The following is a 15,013-nucleotide window of genomic DNA, read 5'->3' on the forward strand; positions in this document are numbered from 1 at the left end:
TTTTAAGCTGCAACAAACAGGCTCAATAACTTATTTTTGTATAATTGTCCACAATACCCTTAATAGTTATAGAATGATAATTTAAAAATTAATTAGTATATATGTATAAGTTTCAAGTGTTATAAAAAATTAATTAGTGTATAGAGAGAAAGGGAGATAGCGAGAAAAAAAGAAGAGATTTGAAAATTGAGATGGCGGTGGAGAAGAGAGACTCTTGATTGCGTGGACATAAGAGTAATTCTTTGTTAAAAATAAGGGCAAAATTGTCAAAAAAATGTAACTGTTTAATCAGAAGTTGTAGAAGGTGGGGTACCCCAGCTTTGAAAAAGCCAGCTTCTAACCCTTCTAAAAGTTAGTAGAAACTATAAGTTAGAATTCTAAAAGCTAAAACAAACACTACATATCCACTTTTTTAAAGCTAGAAGTTAAAAGTTACAGCTTTTAAGCTACAACAAATAGGCCCAATATTAGAAACTTATGTAATAGAAAAATTAATAACAAAATGTATGTAATATAATATAAATAAATTTGGAAATTACAATACATCTATATATATATATTATAACAAAATAGCCGTCAATTTTTTGCCCCACCCATTTCCACTTTCTATTTCAGTATTTTATTATATTTTGTTTATTTTTTATTACCCGAAATGAATTTTTTATAGGTCATTAATTAAGTTTAGATTTGTGAAAAACGTGTAGGAACCTATAAATGGTTTTATTCATGGTTTAATAGTGTTTGAAGAGTGTATAAGGTATATGAAGAGGCAAAATCTAATCAATATTATTAATTTTTAAATATTAACACAAAATTTTAATTAAAATAAATTACAAAAAAAATAAACTTTTTTAAATAAGGAGAAATTTTGAGATATCAAGTAATATCGTCAAATACCGACTGCCAAATATGTTTTTTAAAAATTAAATTAAATTTTTTATTTTATTTCCCATAATTTATCTTTCATTCTCTCTTAATAAAGCCACCACTCAAAACTCTAAAACCCTTAATTAGTTTCATGCAAAAAAAAGTATAAATCTTATATATGTTTATGTTAGTACTTAATTTTGAAAAATAATTAATTTGTAGATTATGTTAAATTAGTTATTTAGGCAAAATTGAATTATTTTAAATAAGTCGTTTAAGTTATTTTGACAAAATTAATATTTTGTATAGGCTATTTATATTTACCATATGTAGTCATATTTCTTTTGAAAATTTTATTATGTTTTATATTTTTATTATTTATGTTACTAATTTATCATATGTTATCATATTATTTATTATTTTATATAATCTATTTATATTTATCATATGTTAAATTAATTATTAGTTTATAAAAAATATATAGTTCTTGAAATCTGTAGATGAAATTTATAATCATGAGGTTGTCAATTTTAAATAAATTCAATACATATGAATTTTCGTGCGTTGCGTCGCATGGGGGATGAATTAGTGTTTATTATAATCCGATAATATAAGCTGGCATTCAGTTTTAATTATAGATGATCAAAATTTCGGTTAAGTCGAAATGACCGAAGTAGTAAATTGACTTAATTTGGGAGTACAATTTGGTTTAATTTGTGGATGGATTCATTTTGATTTTCAAATTTAAAGTTGTGTTTTTTTTACTTTTAATTTTTAGTTTTAAATTTAAATTTATTTTAAATTTTTTATTTTGATAATTTATTTTCAAAATATAAAAAACGCATTTTGTTTGTCATTTTGAAAAATTATTTGTTAAAACAAAAAATTAAAAAACATGTTCTATTTAAAATTTTGAAAATAAAATTTTATTTAATAAATTAGAACTATTTAATATTAATATATTATTAAGAAATATATACATTTTAAAATTGGTAAATCTTACAACATTTTTTTCTGTTACAAGAATAAAATACGAATAAATAAATAGATTACCTCCTATTTTTTTGTGTTTTAGTTGTTTTGACTAAAAATAGTTAAAATGATTTTTTGTTATTTTGAGTTTTTTTTACATTTTTTTTATTTTTAAAAATATGTTTTTGATAAAAATAAAGTAAATGTGTTTTCACTATTTTAAAAAATTAAAAATAACCTGAAAACAGTAAAAAGAGCTGATGCTAAATTTTTTGATTATTTTAATTTGATTCGATCTCTTTATTAAAAGAAAATTAAAATCACTAAGCTGATCGAAATATTACAAACAATTACTCTTTTAACCAAAATTAGCCGATAAGATTCATTTATTTTGGCTTAACTAAAATTTTGCTTACCTTTAATTTTTGTTATCTATTTGCACTTTATTATTTTTTATTTTTTTTCAATTTTTTGGCTTTTAGCAATTATTTTGTCAATTCGATTCAATTTTTAGAAAGTATTCGATCTATTCAAATTGACGATTAATTTGAAAATCAAATCATTTGAATCCTCAGCCCTAATTTTGACACTCACATAATTAATACATTCCTTATATAATATTATTAATTTTGTATTAATTAAAATTGTAGGTGATTCTACCATTAATTATTATTAAGCTCAACTTTATAATAACATATTTTAAATATATTTTTTATTTTTCTTATAAACATTATTTTTATTTAAATATTTCATTTCACCAAAAATAAATTCTTTTTAATGCTTAAATTTACACCTTTTTATTGTTTAATATAATTAAGTAAATTTTATACACTTTTATATATAGTTTGAGTCATTTATAAGAAAATCTCTTCTACATTCAAAATGTCTATGCAAGGGCTTATGGCCGAAAGTAAGAAAATTTTTAATTAAATTCAAATAATAGAATTAAATTGACTTTTCAATTTGTAGATCGATTCATTTTAGTTTTTAAATTTGATATTTTCGTTTATTTTGATTTGGTCCACTCTCTTTATTGAAATAAATTAAAATAATCAAATAAATTGAAATGTCATATTTATTTAAGTTAGATAATTTTTTAAATTGAATAATATCATTTTTACTTAAATAATAATTTTTGTAATTAAATAACATTCTTCTTACTTAAATAACACTTATTTATACTCGATTAATATTTATTTTTATTTCATTAACAAATCTTTTTAATCAAATAATATTTTTACACTAAAATTTATTCATAAAGATTAATTAATAAAAATTATTTTTAATCAAATAATATTCTTTTTATTCAATTAACACTTATTTTCAATTCAGTAACACTTATTTCTAGTTTTTTTTTTATTTTTTGTGATTTTTTAATTTTTTTAATTTAAACAATAATTTAATTGATTCAGTTTAACTTTTAACAATTACTCGATTTAAATAATTCAATCAATTTGACTAAAAATAAATTCTTTTTAATGCTTAAATTTACACCTACATGGTGTTGGGTATAACTAAGTAAATTTTATACCCAATTTATAATTTAGAGTTTAAAATTTAGAGTTTTATACAAATTTGATAGTTGGAGTCATTTATAAGAAAATATTTTTTACTTTAAAAATATCTTTGCAAGTACTTATTACTTCCTATTTTTACTCAAACACATGGTTCGGAGAGATAATTATGATGCAAAACATACATTGATGTGATGTTGGACGGATACATTAACCTTCTTTCCCTTTCTCATGATGTTGACTTAGATTGTACATAAATAAAAATTAAAAAAATTATAATATAAAATAAAAATAAAAGATAACATTTAAAAAATTAAAATATAAAAAAAATAATATAAGGCACATACGAGATTAACGAGACTAGATATTATGTCGTTTGAGGTGCTCGAACAAAAGAATAAAGAGTAATTAATATGACTTGTAAAAATAAATCGACAAAATGAATTATCAAAAATAAATGAAAGAATAAAAAAAATGAGATAACATCACGTGGCCAGACGAAAGCCCCAGCATGCGTAGTTGCGACTAGCCACTATGGCACCTCCGTGCGTCTTAACATGCCCAAGCCCACACAGCCGTGCAACCTAACATCCACATGAGATCTTGCGCTTGCGCACGCGCCGCCTGCGCGCACCTCTAGGTAACCCTCACTCGAGGGTGCCCTACGTGGCCCTACTCGTGCCCATGCCCCAGGGTGTCATAGGCGAGCCTTCGTGCCCACACTTGCGATCCACGTATCATCACCCCCATGAAACCCGATCAAAACTACATTTGACTTACTTGTAAAGAAAATTGAGTCACCCAACAACTGATAGCCTCTTTCATTGATATAAATAGAGTGACACTTGACACCTCCCATTCGGTATATAATCTCTCACACTCACGTCTCCTTCTCACATTTGACTACTCTACACTTTCGAGAAACTAATTTAGTCATCGGAAGGTTTGCGTGGGGATCCTCACCTACGCCCCTAACCAATCTATTTTTTGGATAGGTTATCTATCGCTTTCAACTTAGCCGAGAGATTCATTCATTGCTGTTGTTATCGCTGGAAAAATCATCCATCGTTGTTGCTCCATCCTGAGAGAGTCATCAATCCCCCAAGTGAGTCACTCATCGCTCAAGCAAGCCACACATGAGTCATCCATCGGCGGTTTCTCATCTACAAATTTATTGTTATAACCGAGCAACAACAATTATGAAACAACACGAAATATTTTCATAATTACAGAAACAGTTTGAAAATGATTTTTTTTTTTTGCTTTTTTGACATTTCAAAAACAGAGATATTCAAAAACGCCGAAAGAGTCTTGAGTGCTTTTGGCAATGCTGGAGCGAAGCGGCCTGAATGAAGCAAATTCATCAATTTGTTAGAAAGATGTTAGGTTGTAGGATTATGCCTTTACAATGCTTAGTCTAATATAATAAAATTAAATTAAATGCAAAAGTAATAAGTTGGTTGCAAGTTACCATCATCCTGTTTTACTTAATACTTACTATATTAAGAACAACCACAACCACTATGTTTGAAACCAGAGGGGCACTCTGATTGAAATCCAAAATTGACTGCCACCATTTAATTGCCTTTAATTGGAATACTAGGCTTAATAAAAACAACTGTGGAGGAAACTTAGATCTCTAAAAGTTAAGGTAAATCAGCTGCTAAAGCATAAAGTTACCCACTAAGTGAAAGTAGTGGACAAAGATATGAATTTGGCCCGAATAAAACTAACTGATAATAGAAGACAAATCATGCTCTCCTGTGACATTTTTATGAGGTTTGGAATTACCGTCCTTGCGTAGTTTCTAGCTATTCGTGCCTTCGATTTCGATAGAGGAGGTAAATCACAGGTGAAGACTTTGACTCACTGCACAGGATAATAAATCGAACCCATGATCTACTGATGCAAATTCCAATTTATCGTGGTCCAATCACTTAATCTATGCCCTGAAAACAAATTATGAGGCTTGATTGTTATGAAGAATGTCTGTCTATGTGGCTCCATCAGAGCCGGCCCAACAGAGTTGGGAGTCTTAGGTGAAAAAGTTTGTTTAGACTTTTCAGTATTAATTTTTTTATAAAAAAATAAATAATATATTTTTTTACATAAATATTTCATCATTTTATTAAATAAAAAAAATTAAAATTCAATCAATTACAAAATATAATAATCTCTTAACAATAATAATTTTTCAACTAAAATATACTGTCTCAGAAAAAAAAAAAAGCCAAACAACTTATAATAATAAACAAAAAAAAAAAACAAAACTATTTTTTTTTTAAAGTCTACGAAGATCAGTGCGACCAAAAAATTATATATTCATGATTTTTTTATAGAGAGAAACAAAACATAACATTAAACTGATGTATTAAAGGATAAAATTCACCAACAATAACTTTTCATTCTACAAATATGTGTTGGACTATCTTCATCTTTATATAAAATCAATTTTTCTTATCTTTTGAAATGCAAAATTGTTGATTAAATCTCCATAATCAAGTTTATTTAATAAATTATGAGTTTTATGGAGAACACCACAGCAACGGTTAAAAAATGAAAAATGGAAAAGGAAGTTAAAAAAAATTAAAATGTTTTATATTTAATTTTTAATAAAATATTAAATATTAAAAAATAAAAAATATATATAAAATATTAAAATTTTTCTAAAATATGGGGCCTTCTAATTTAGGGGGCCTAATGTGCATAAATGGCTTCAAGGTAGAGCCGGCCTGGGCTCCATAAATAATCACAAAAAAGCAACTAAAAGAGAGAGGGATTTCTAATTCACACTGTATCAAACAGATCATAAGCTCAATTTATTCCAAAAATGTACTAAGAACGATCAATACAATGACAAAACAGGGCCATAAGCTCACAATTTCCTCCCATCCCACAAGACTGTGGAGTTGAGTAAGAATACAGAAGTGACAGAACCTAACCATCAAACAGAAAGCAAACAGAAGGGGAGATTTTGTGCACAGAGAAATAAGCCAAGTTGCTCAAACTATCCCGTGAATAATTATTATTCACAGTCCAATAAGTTCTCACAAAAAAAAAAAAAAGACCCAATAAGTTATACAGATCACAGGCAAGTAATATCGATGAAATTACAGCAACAATCAGCTTTGCTTTAGTAGTGTATAATGGATGGATGTTCTCCAGATAAGTAAAAACAAACAAAATTGGAAATATGACAAAAGACTGTATTGTTGACAAGATACAATAATAAATTTTTTTGTGCGAGAGAGTGTCTCAGGTGTAATTTTTGAGAGACCTGCAAGGTGTAAATCAGTTAGGGGTCAAGCCCTCCGATACTTAGGTCAGTCTCATGCCAAAAGTGAAATTATAGTTTCAGCAAGATTGTAAGCATACCTTTACTAGAGGATGAGTCTCATGTTTATAGAGAGGAGAAGACAGGTGAAGAGAGACCCACAATCTTTGACAGATATTTCGGCTCTCTTCCGAATTTGTAAACAAGGATATTGGAATAGCCGGCCCACGAAAGTCTTCCAAATAGCAATTGCTGAGTGACTCATGAATTCTTGAGAGGGTCTTTTGAAGACATCGAGAGAGGCTTTTAGGTGAGATCACTTGGTCTCGATCTTAGTCATTCGGGTTGAGGGTCAAGTCTCTTGCAAGCCTCTCGTCTAAGTCTCCCGCAAGCCTCTCAGTCAATTCTCTAGCAAGCCCCTCAGCCTTAGTCTTGCGGGTGACTTCATGCACCTATGGGTTATTTCTCTCTCTCTATATTTTTTTCTAGATAGGCTTTTGGGCTTCTTTCTTTAGGCTTGAGCTAATTCTCGGGCATGGACATACTTTTTTGGACACAACAACTTGAATAAGTGAATCAAAATACACTTAATTCAATTAGAGCTGAAAATTCGGTTTACTTGTGTCCATCTTATGTTCAAATTGAAAAAATAAATGATATATTAAAAAAGGTAAATGAAAAATAAATAATTAAAAAAGAAATTCTCCAAGCCCTGAAATTGAAAACACAGACTTATCAGAGATAGAGAGAGAGAGAGCTATCCAAGCCCCCTCGATTGCACCCCCAAGACATGTATTCGCTGAGTATGCAGGGAATCACATAACAGCCAACAAAGCAGACATCTCCAAAAGTAGAAGCAACTGAATAAAAGCATCCATAATCAAGCCAATCATCTTGGGTATAGATGGAAACACCAGCCCACCAATTCCAAAGATCCTATCCCAGATGCACAGCCAAACTTGGGCAAAACATCAATAACAGGAAGAAACCAACAAATGCCTCGGGTATACAAACCATCTATATCATTGAAAAACCCATAGTTCTCCATAGATTATCCAACAAGCCCAAATTGGATAGCAGAAACCCAATACTGGAAAACTTGAAACCAAAAATCAGCTACAGATTAGCACATAAGACAGGCAAAACATATCCGGAAATCAGCACAAAACAGAGCACTTAGACATCTCAACAAAACAACACAACCAGCAAGCAAACCCACAATTGCAATCAATCAAAAAGGGCAGCAACAAAACAGGTTATCCCAAAACTAACCCCATAACAGAAACACCAAGAAAAAAAGCCCCAAACAGAACTACCTGCTCCATATGAAGCTCAGTAACCAGCCATAAACCTCAAGACACCAAGCCACTTGAGCAGCAACCAAGAAAGACTTGGCCAACTTTCAAGTTTCAACCAACCACCAAGTATAGTTGTCAAAGTTGCAAAGTGTTTTGAGGCCTGGGCGGGAGGCACAAGGAATATATATATATATATATATATATTAAAAATATGTATAGAATAATAACTTTCTGAAGAATAAATAGAAAATTAGTTTCAAAATAGCATAAAACACATTAAAACAAATTTATTTAGACAAATGAAAGAAAAACATAATTTAAAAGTACATAAAAAAGAAGTTTCACCATAAAAGAAGAAATAACATTAAAAGTAATATAATTAGTTAAAAATAAAAAGATATCTGACCACTTATATGTTATTAAGAAGAAAACACCAAATAAATGTGAGCTTGCACAAATGTTAACTTTCACATCAAACAGGGGATTAAGTCAAAAGTATGCTTTTGACACCCTAAATCAGTGTTTGGGGAGTACCCGTATGTCTTCATCACCAATATTGACATTCACGTGAATATACCATTCTAATACTTAGGGACATTAAGGTATTGACAGATTCTGATTTTATTTGTGGCCTCCCAAAATTTGCCCCGATTCTTGTTCCTAGGCTTAGGGAGGTTTGATGATGATGCCTTTTGACAGTTTGCGTTTTATGGAGCTATTATATAGAAGGCTTCCGCCGACTCTTGTATATTATTCTATATAGTTTGTTTTTGTTTTGTCCAAAAAAAGCTTTTTCTTTTGCTAGTTTTATCTCTATGAAGTTTATTTTCGTTGTAATGCTTGGGGTATGCCCTATTAGATAGTTATAGATGCTTTTGTGATTTTCTGAAATTCTTATTTACAGCAAAATAAACAGGCTGCAGGCATCAGTATTCAGAGGAAAAATAAAAGGGGAATGTAGCAGCGAATAAACAGAAACAGAAAAAAACAGGTCGTTGCGTTAAGAGTCCCCAGAAACAGGTCGCTGGAGGTTGTTCACCACTTCGCCTGCCCCCGGCGACCCTGATGATGAAAACAGGTGGCCATCGCTGAGGTTCACACTCATCATGAGTGGCCTGTTCATTGGAGTGTGATCCCCACATGCGTATAGTCGCTAGCGCAGGACAGCTCCAGCCCTCCAGCTTCCACCAACAGGTCTGCCCAGCACCAATCTACCCTAAATATGCACTCGGTTGAACAGTTGAAGAGCTTCAGAGTTGTTTTCTTTTGCTTTTTTTTTTCCCCCCCCTCAGTTTAAGAGTTTGTCCTCTTAGCATTTGGAGGGTTTAATACAGCTGCAAATAAGGCACATGATGCGTGCGCCTTGTGCATCCACAGGAGGTGTGTGCCTCATGAACCTTCGCAGCATCTTTTGAATGGTACTGCGGCTCAGCCATGAAAAGTCGCATAGGGCGCCTTGCGCCTAGGAGTGCCTTTGACAACTATGCCACCAAGCAGAAAAGACAAATCAAATCCATACCATGAGGTCCCCATCCCTCCAAATAGCACTTATAGCCAAGGAATCGGTGCAATAATTGCATTATTTCCTATCGCTAAAGCATAATTCAGAGCTTGGTATAACCAAGCTGTCCTCTAGCTAAACAGGAGATGTAGTTGAAGATATCATTATCCTAAATTCTACACAACCCACTTAACAATGATGGGGATAAAAAGACAGGGATCAAAATCCCATTTACTTTTTCATCAACAGGAAAATTGAGGCCATTGCAAATATGCTAGCAAAAGAGGACTATTAGAGACATCCACCATAAACTGTGTAGTGCGGTCTATAATTACTCAATCTTCTATCCAAAAACTATAGTTACTCTGTCAGTAACAGGAAATTTGGGCCCATTGTGAGGATGGAAAAGTCTAGAGAGCCCGACGGACTTACCAACCGCCTTATCAAAAGGGGGCAAAAAGACGATTTTGCCCCGCCCACTTTGCAAATTTGCAAAGTAGGCCGCTGCTGCTCTCTCCCTGCTCACTCGTCTCCCTTCCATAGCCGCCGCCGCCTCGCCTCGCTGCCTCGCCTCACCTTGCCGATTGTCGCTGCATCTTGAAGATGCACCCTCGCCTTGCTTAACCTCGCCGACTATTGTTGCATCTTGAAGATGTGGCGACGGTCGGCGAGGCGAGGACAACGGCCATGGAAGGGAAACGAGCGAGCAGAGAGAGAGCAACAGTGGCCTACTTTGCAAATTTGCAAAGTGGGCAGGGGCAAAATTATCTTTTTGCCCCATTTCTGTAAGGGGCTTGGTAAGCCCGTCGGGCCCTGTAGAACGACTCTGTGAGGATCAAAATAAAAACTTTTTTCCTCTGAATAATTTTGAACCCATTCTTTTGTCTAACAATGAATGCCCTTAGATCAGCTCAACACAAAAATCATGTATAGAACATTAAACTAGAGGATGCACATTATAGATTCCAATATTCACTAACATGGTTCAAAGAAGCATAGCAAATTGCAGTAAACACAATCACTTTAAGAGGCCACTTTGAAAACGAAGATTTAAAAATCAAGCAAAGAAGTCACAGCAGGTCATTCTATCCTCATTGGGATTACCCAAGGCTCTATATAACACCCAAATAAATCAAGAAATAAATAATCCATCAAAACAGAATGCTTTCATCTTGCACCTTGTGTACATGGCTTCTTGTTACTTACTAAAAGAGCACAAAAAAAGCCCAAAGCACTGACTTCAGTTTAAACTTTCAGCTATTATCAATCAGTAGGGCAGTGATGACTTTTAAATCAAGGAAATTTTACCCATTCAAGTTTCTTGAGGCATGGAATATACTACCTGGCCATGTGTGTCCTGCTTAAGGTTAAGTTGATTATTGGCCTGCATTAGCTGGCTAGCTTAGTCTTACTTCCAAAAAAAAAAATGCCAAAAGGCTAGGATTCCTACTTTGAAGTCTTGATCCTACATTAAGAGAATATATCACCTTATACAGATGTATAAGATTAATTCATGTAAGCTTAATATTCATTAATAATTATGAAATAAATTGTATGTATGATGATTAATCCATAAAATGGTGATGTGAAAGACCTTCCTTCATGACACTTCTCCCTTTTTCATAGTTTAAGCTTTAGAACCTAACCAATCCCGGACCCAAAAAAAAATACTAACTCAACCTCAAATACCTATGTGCCAAGCCTAAATGCTGAGTTGTAATAGAGATAAAGACGTTATAATGGATGTAACTAAATGAGATTTAACTGTAATAAGGACGAAATGGCTCCTATAGAAGATAAGATGCATAAGACATGATTAAAATGGTTGATTCATGTAACACCCCGTCTCGCCGGGCATGTCACTATAAGGGTATTCCCGGGATTTCTTTTTTTTTCCCTTTAAATTCAACACGCGAGGTATTTCAAAAACAATCTTCACATGCAGAAACAAAACCCCGCGAACCCCAGTCTTGCCCGTTTAACTATCAAGATCAATAATCTTAAACTAAACGAGTCTTAATACAACGCAGCGGATACACTAATACCAAAACACCATAGTTCTTACATTTTATTTCCATAGCAAAATATGTAATACAGATCAAATGATAAAATTGCTATATACAACTGTTCATTTACAACTTGAAATGCATATTAAATCCTCCAAACGTTACAGCGACTTAACAAAATAAGCACCATTGGCCCTCAACCGGCCACATCCTTGCCCTCGCAGCAGTTCCTGACTGGAACATTAAACGTTCCAGGGGCATAGCCCAAATTAGATGATAAACATCTAAGTGACGGTATAGAAACAGATTATACAATGCATGAGAGACACACGAGCATGGCATATTCAGACAAGCAGCAACATGCAAAACATGTCTAACTCGAGATATCACCTTGACATACTTAATCCCTCGAATGTCCCACTGTGGCACACGTTCACCTGGTCCAACGTTAATCCCTCGGGTGCACCGTCGTGACACCCGTTCACCTGGTTTAACATTATTCCTTCGAGTGCCCCAGTGTGACACCCGTTCACCTGGATTAACATTGTCCCAATCTCAAGCAGACCCCAACCCGTCCCACTCAGAAACAACATTGACACGAATATCAATACTCCGATGATATGAAAATCACTCGCCATGCACCGACTCTTTTGAAAGTAAAAACAGTTGATGCAATATATCACATGTACAAAATAAAAATGATGACGTAAATACATAAGTGAAACGCTTTCGCAGAACAACCCAAGTTCCGGAGGGTTAAACCGCTCACTAGAACTGGTTCCAATTGCGTGTAACCTAAGTTCGGGAGGGTAACACCGCCCACCTGAACCCACTACACACCTTCCAACATATTTTTAAGATAAGGTAAAGACAGGATCAGACCACTCACCTCGAATGTATTCAGATCGCCTCGATCCTCGTGCAACGCCTCGGTTTGCATGCCAAATCCCAAATGCTTGAACTTATACTCAACCTCGAGCCACAATAATTCCTAAACACCATATTTAATTAAGGAAGCATTAAAATCCATTTTCCTCAATTTTTCATAATTTTCTCTATTTTCTCCTCGTTAATTCCAAAATAATTATTTCTTCAACTATTTTCCGAAATATTTCAACACAATAATTCCTAGAATAATTAAATAAAAATATTGGAATTAAAATTACCAAAATAGCCCTTCGCACGCGCTCTTACGCACCCTGCTCGTGGCTGCGCGTGGAGGCTGGCACGTGTAGCCACGCGCGTCGTCTTCTTCCTCAAGACCGGCCGGCGACGACCCCTCCGATGACTGATCTGAGCACACCCCCTTCAAGCTCTCGATGAGTCGATCCCATTGGCACCATTTTTAGGCCGAAAGCTCGCCGAAAAATGGCCCAAACGGCCAGTTGCAGGTCGGCGGTGGCGGACCGCCTCCGATTCTCAGCCGAACTCGAACAACCCTCAAACTCACACCAAAATGCTTCAAATTACTCCCAATCTCTTCTCCTCGATGCAAGGATCAAAAGCCCCTTAATCACTCTCTCGAAAACATCCAAAAACACGATCGATTTTGAGCTCCAAAATTCGAAACCCTCGGCCCCTTTTATACCCAAAAATCGGTCGAAATTCGGCCAATCACCGGCCATAGCTTGGTCACCAAGCATCCTCGCGCCGGCTACCACCTCCCCCAGGTCGCCCTTGGCCATCCCTTTGCCGAGATCGGCCTCCACGTGCAAAGATTTGCGGCGGCCGAAATCTGGTTGCTGTGTTCACACTATGCAAGTTTGATAATTTGCACTTTCACCCCTTTGACTTTCCAAATGACATTTCTGCCCCCTTCCAAAGCACCCCTAATAAATCCAATTATATCACCATGTCCCGCAAGTTTAGTACATCTCATCAGGCCCTTGAAACTCCTGAAAAATCACCGTTTTGACCTCTCTCGGGCAAAATTAGAAAACTGCACTTAGGCCCGACTGGTCAAATTGACCTTAAATCCTTTTGATTCAACCTAAAATCGCTTAAGGGTTGTTCTACACCTTAAATATTAGTCCTTGACATGCTTCATTGACCCTCCGGATGTCTCCTATGTCGATTCGATTTTCTCAGCCCAGCCAACAGCTGTACCGAAAACTGTTCCTGATCCAATTGATTTCATCACTAAAAATCATAATTCGAATCACTTGTCGATATTATACCATTTTCCTTGGCTATCTAAGGTCCGGGGTACTCCCTCGAGCCACTTCGGTCTTTTAAGACTGCAATAGTGTGTCCTAAAGCCTTATTCTTTTGATAATTTCACTTGTATCATTCATCAAATATTATTTATGACCTCAAATCATTCCTGGGTATTACAATTCATGTGAGAAGAAGACCAATACAAAGCCTTGTGAGGAGAGTCAATGGAAGGATGAAGTTTTTAGCAAAAAAGGTGTAGGAAGACCAAGAAAAATTTGGTGAAAAACTCTCAAGTACTATAATGGAAGCCTTAATGCTAAGTGAAATAGAGATGAAGATGTTATAATGGGTGTAATTAAAAATGAGATTAACTGTAATAGGGTAAAAATGGATCCTATTAAAGATAAGATGCATAAGACATGATTAAGATGGTTGTGGAAGAAGATCAAGAAAAATTTGGTGAAAAACTCTTCGACACTATAATGGCTTTACAAAAGATATCCCATAGATAAAGATGATTGGCTAGCTAGAACTGATGTAGCCAACCACACCTAATGCGAGCTTGATACTTTGTTGTTTTATCGATGATTGGTCAATTTTTTTAGCTACTCCTGCCTACAGTGAAATGATGTTTAGGTGTTTCACAAAAACTCTACCCAACTACTACATCGCCAAATTTTAAGATACAGGAGGTGGTGTTACCTGGCAGGGACAATTCCGGCTAAAAAATAAAAATCATTACTAAAAGTTGTCCAAGATCTAGAAAACTCAATGGACGTTGAATTTTCATACCAGGAAAAAGAAAAAGTTCCGTGGCTGGAGAGTTTAGCTCATGAAAATAGTTTGAGCAAAAGCATGAAGATGCTCGGAATCTAATTAGACCTGCTAGACACCAAATGCCAGTAAATGTCAGGATTCCAGTGACAGCAAAGCCGTAAACAATGATTAACACTTTATTAATCAAGGGTAAGGCAAATTCTGAATAACTGACAACCAAATAAACAAATATTTATTCAAGTCGGGGCTTCAAGATCAACGCGGTAGTTGCTTCATTTTTTCTCTCCTTCCTTTATTTCATACAAGTTCATGTGCCAATCTTGGTTCAGTTGATGATTAACAAACGCTCACCAAAATTAGAAGTAAAAATCTAAAACGTGTTTCAAATCAAAGTGTTTCGGCAGATTAGGGCACAAGAAGAACAAATAAATGGCATGCTTACGCAAAATCAGGATCAATTTCATGAGAATGATGCTCCGACTTCTGAGAAAATCCCTATACTTGTCAATTCACCTTCCTCCCAAACGCCAATGCGATTCAATCGGACACCGAATGTCATCCGGAACCATTAGTCTCGCGCCCCCTTTCCGCTCGCTTTCGTCGCCGCCGTTGTCGGGGAGGATCGCCGGGAGCTGCCAAAGACAGAA

The 15,013-nt window shown here is 34.3% G+C and overlaps 1 long non-coding RNA gene across 1 annotated transcript; it reads right to left on the reverse strand.

Annotated features, from left to right (window-relative positions):
• Positions 1-6,033: 6,033 nt before the first annotated feature.
• Positions 6,034-15,013, reverse strand: LOC127789569 (uncharacterized). Its single transcript, XR_008020619.1, has 3 exons — positions 14,809-15,013; positions 6,729-9,406; positions 6,034-6,630 (listed from the first exon to the last, which is right to left on the reverse strand). It is a non-coding gene; the product is annotated as an uncharacterized LOC127789569 (long non-coding RNA).

The sequence above is a fragment of the Diospyros lotus genome, chromosome 14 (assembly GCF_014633365.1).
Source record: "Diospyros lotus cultivar Yz01 chromosome 14, ASM1463336v1, whole genome shotgun sequence".
In the NCBI taxonomy this organism is placed as follows: domain Eukaryota; kingdom Viridiplantae; phylum Streptophyta; class Magnoliopsida; order Ericales; family Ebenaceae; genus Diospyros; species Diospyros lotus.